Below are 5,168 nucleotides of genomic sequence, written 5' to 3'. Positions count from 1 at the left end.
ATCCCTATGAGTCAGAACCGACTAGAGGGCACTTAACATTATTAATAAAAGAAAAAAAGATGGGCCGCTTGATTACATATTTAAACATCTTTGCTTAAAATGATACCTATTCTGAAGTTACTTGGGGAGTCCAGATGTTGAGTCACATTGACTCAGCATAATTTCTTCCTTGCCAAATCTCAGACCAGAGCAATCAATTTGCTCCTGCAAGAAGATCTGGTGGCAGTCTTTCCTTGTAAGTGAGCCCCACAGAAGGAGGAAGTAGTTGCAACAAAGTTGAAAGGTGGGTATGCAGCCAGGGTTCTCTTAAAAGGAGCTATTGTGTAAAGTTCTACTTGTAAGATTTTTACAAGCCAAACTGTTCATTGCAAGTTTATTTCAATGTAACTTGCCATTTAAAGTAAACGCAATGCCTCTAATACACTGATATACCCATTTTCACTGAGAAAATATGTCTGAGAGTGTGCTAATCCTATTGCAAAAGAGTTCTGGGTTCAGTACAAGTAAACTTGGTAAAAGTTCAGTTCTGCCACTAACCAGCTGGGAAAGTCAGTTTCCCTGAGCTAAGTTTATTTGTAGAATTAGATAATATAAATTGTGCCGTTTTAAAATTGCAGAGCAATTCTGACTTGACATGGGGTGTTCCTAGCCATTTTCTCATTTTGATATGGCCACCCTAGAACAAAGTCCTGGTGTGGCACTGTAGAACAAGCACTGGACTGCTATCTGCAAGGTTGGTGATTCAAACTCAACAGCCACTCCTCAGAAATCCTGTACAGAGTTGCTATGAGTCAGAACCAATACATCACTTAACAACCACCACCACCCTGGGAACAGGAGGTCAGGTCCCTGCTGGTAAGGAGTAAAAGACTGTTTTGAGTCTCCAGAGAATGGCAGGAATTTGGGGAGGTGCCCAGTTCTTCTGTCCTTTCTGAAGTCTCTTCTGTGGGTTAAGACTGTGAGTTTGTCTCATTTGCTGTGGTGCTGACAGGTGGAACTCAAGCTGAGAGAGAGGAAGGCCAGAGAGGCAACACCCAGGTCAGAATCTCCTTCACTGTATGCCTTTGCCAGAGACTCTACAGACTGTGATATTCCCAAAAGGACAACACTACAGAGCAACTGCTGGCTAACGCAGAGTGCAGAGGATGAGGAATGTCCTGTAGGAAAAATAAAACATTAAAATTGGACATTAAAAAAACCCAAAAAGCTAAGACATTTCATAGCTCTGGAAGTTGATCAGAGATAGACAAGTTATGAAGCATTTGATTCAGGGTGGTGGGGGACGGAGGGGCTGGGCCTGATTTTCTAGAACTTCTGGTAAGAACAGCCGACACGCCTGCCTTCTTGCCTGGGACTGGTCTTGTATCAGTTGTCCTGTCTCACTCTTCCAGCTTTCTAGGTAAGAAAAGTAGTTTGACCTGCACAGGACATTGCTCCAGAGCAGCAAACTTCACTGAGTTAGGGTGGGGCTACAGATTTGTTGTTTTTTAAAATAAAAATATATGAAACAATCACTGGAAGAGTTGAAAGGAGAATCTGAAATTGAACATTTGTATTGGAGATTTTCATCTTCTTTCAATCATTGAGATAACTAGGTAAAATAGCCAGATGGATACAAAAGTGTTGTGGTGCTGCGGGTTAATGCGCTGGACTGCGAAGTTGGCTTGAACCACAAGGTCAGTGGTTCAAACTCACCAGCCACTCCTTGGAAACTATAAGTCAGAACCAACTCAATGGCATTCAATAACAACAACAAAAGCAGCACCAAGTTAGGTCAGCACCCCAACTGGCCTAACTGACACCTATTAGATTATTCAACAGAACCAGAATTCACATTTATGTGCACATGCAACATTCTTTAGGCAAGACCCACACATCAGGGCATAAAATACAAAACATATCAGATAAAGTATGTCCTCTAATCACATCAGGATACAACTTGAAAACAATAGGAATGTGGGAAGTGCCCAATTATTTGGAAGTTAATAAATTTCTCAATAAATCATGGGTTGCAGAAGAAATCAAAGGAATGTAGAAAATACCCTGAACTGAACAAAATGAAAATACGTTTGTATAGGATAAAATGAAAGCAGCACTGAAAGGGAAATTTGTCCCTCTAATGCTAAGGAGCTCTGGTAGCGTAGTGGTTATGAATCGGGCTGCGAACCTTAAGGTCAGCGGTTCGAAACTACCAGCCGCTCCATGGGAGAAAGATGAGGCTTTTTACTCCCGTAAAGATTTACACCCTCGGAAACCCTGTACAGGGTCGCTATGGGTCGGAACCGACTCGACGGCACTTAACAACAACAACAAATGCTAATGTTAGAAAGGAAGAAAGATCTAAAAGCAGTCTAAATTTCCTAAATTAGTCTAAGAAGAAGGGCAAATAAAACCTAAAGGAAGAAAATAATAGTGATCAAAACAAAAATCAATGAAATAGAAAACAAAAGAGAAAAACTAGTGAAAGCAAAAGTGGGTTTCTTGGAAAGGTCAACAAAATTGATAAACCCTTAGCCAGACTGACAATGAAAAAGAGAAGACATAAATTACAAAAATTAGGAATGAAAGAGAGAATCCCCACACAGATCCTACAGAAATTAAAAGGATTATAAAGGAATATTATGAATAATGTTATATCATTGTTATATATTAAACAACTTGGATGAAATGGATAAATTCCCAGAAAGACAAACTGTAAAGTTCTCAAAAAGGAGTAGAAAATCCAAAAAAAAAAACTATGGTAACTTAAATACACATAAATCTCAAATATAATAAAAGATTCACTTTTCACTTCTTTGTTCACTTCTGACACAAGCCTAGCCTTCCGATGTCAGCCATAAGTTTGGTAGTCCAAACGACACCCTGACTTCTGATCTGCTCGCTACAAATGTGGGGTTTTCCCATGTCCCTTCAAGATGTCAGCCACAAACTGGGCTCATTCTCTCTCACCTGCTCCCTCACTTTGACCCAGTGGCTACAAATTCAAAAGTCCCCCCTCACCCCTCAGTATACCAACACCAACCAGGAGTTCCAAACCCCCCACCCCCACCCCCCACACACAACTTCTATGGGTTTGATTATTTGCTGGAATAACTCACAGAACTGACAGGAAGTGCTGTACTACTTATGATTACAGTTTTATTGTAGGAAAAAAACACATAGAATAAGTGCTGGGAGGCTTCCCCATATAACATTTTCATGTCCCAAAAAGGGATGTGCTATTCTCCTATATGCATGGATGTCTTTGCCAACTAGGAAAGCCATGGGGATCTCATTGCATAATGTCACTGTGCCAGTCCACTCATTGGAGTCTTCCTCTTTTTCACTTTACCAAGCATGATGTCCTTCTTCATAGACTGATTCCTCCAGACAGCAGGTCCAAAGCATGAAAGACAAAGTTTAGCCATCCTCACTTTTAAGGAAAATTCAGACTGTACTTCTTCCAGCACAACTGTGTTTGTTCTTCTGGCAATCCATGGTACTTTCAACAATATTCTTTGCCAACACCATAATTCAAATGCATTGGTTTTTCTACTGTCTCCTTATTCATTGTTCAACCATGGTTTAGGAGAAGTGCACCTTAGTCCTCAAACTGACATCTCTGCTCTTAACCACTTTAAAGAGGTTTTGATCAGCAGCTTTTCCTGATGCAATATGTCTTTTGAGTTCTTGACTGCTGCTTCCATGAATGTTGATTGTGAATCCAAGTAATATCAAGTCTTGGCAACTTCAATCTTTTCTCCATTTATCATGATGTTACTTATTAGTCATTGTGAGGATTTTTGGTTTTAGTACATTGAGCTGCAATTCATAATGCAGGTTTTAGTCTTTAATCTTCATTCAACAACAATACGTATTCTAAGTTCTCTTTGCTTTCAGCAAGCAAGGTTTTATCATCTGCATATTGTAGGTTTTTAATGAGCTGTCCTCCAATCCTGATGCTGCGTTCTTCTTCATATAACCCAGCTTCTTGGATTATTTGCTCAGCATACAGATTGTATAAGTATGGTGAAAGAATACAACCCTGACGCACATCTTAACTAATTTTAAACATTTAGTGTCCCCTTGTTCGTTTCAAACGTCTGCCTCTCAGTCTACCTACGGGTTCCTCATGAGCACAATTAAGTGTTCCAGAACACTCATTCTCTGCAATGTTGTCCACAGCTTGTCATAGACCACATAACCGAAAGCCTTTGCATAGTCAATAAAGCACTGGTAAACATCTCTCTAGTATTCTCTGCTTTCAGCCAAGATCCTTTTGACATCAGCAGTGACATCCCTTATTCCACGTTCCTGTCTGAATCATGCCTGAACCTTTGGTAGCTCCCTGTCAATGAACTGTTGCAGCCGTTTTTTAATCACCATTAGCAAAATTTTACTTGCATGTGATGTTAATGATATTGCCTGATGATTTCTACATTCCACTGGGTCTCCTCTCTTTGGAACAGACACAAATATGGATCTAGTCTGGTCAATTGACCAGGTAGCTGTCTTCCAAATTTCTTGGCATAGATAAGTGAGTGCCTCCAGTGCTGCCTCAGTTTGTTGAAAGATTTCAATTTGTAGTCCACCAATTCCTACAGCCTTGTTCTTTGCCAGTGCCTTCAGTGCACGTTGGACTTCTTCCTTCCATATCATTGTCTCTCTCTCTCTTTTTTTTTTTTTAGTAAAAAAACACGGGGACTTTATTATTCCCAACACATGGCAGGTCTTCACGGAGTGGTGGGAGGTGGCTTTGGGTCCTTACTTGCCAGCAATGAGTGGGTTCCGCAGGACCACAATGACAGAGTCCCCACGTAGGAACATCTTGGAAATGTAGCGGTCCTTGTTGACGGGCTTGGACTTCTTCTTGCTCTTGCCACTCTTGGGGACTTCGGTCCACAGCTCTTTCACATTCTCCAGCACCATATTGCAGTGCCTGTCGAAAGCCTTGACGCGCAGCTCAGCAGCTTCTTGTTGTTGAGACAGTTGACCAACTTGACCAACTGCATGAGCACCGATGGGCCCCGTATTAAACTCCTCCTCCTCCCGCTTCTGCAGCTCTTCTGGGGTCATCTCACTCTTGGGCTTGTTGAGGAGGTTCATGGTGATGACAGCGTTCTCCCGTCACTCCCGTCTCCTCTGCGTTGCTTCAGCCTCTGCCCGTATCATTGCCTCTTGATCAAATG

At 41.4% G+C, this 5,168-nt stretch overlaps 1 pseudogene; it reads right to left on the bottom strand.

Annotated features, from left to right (window-relative positions):
• Nucleotides 1-4,743: 4,743 nt before the first annotated feature.
• LOC102837718 lies at nucleotides 4,744-5,085 on the bottom strand (annotated as a pseudogene).
• Between the last annotated feature and the right edge of the window lie 83 nt (nucleotides 5,086-5,168).

The sequence above is a fragment of the Chrysochloris asiatica genome, unplaced genomic scaffold, assembly GCF_000296735.1.
Source record: "Chrysochloris asiatica unplaced genomic scaffold, ChrAsi1.0 scaffold00090, whole genome shotgun sequence".
NCBI classification, from domain to species: Eukaryota; Metazoa; Chordata; class Mammalia; order Afrosoricida; family Chrysochloridae; genus Chrysochloris; species Chrysochloris asiatica.
The sequence above is the reverse complement of the archived record's forward strand: the minus strand, read 5'-3'. Positions and strand labels throughout refer to the sequence as shown.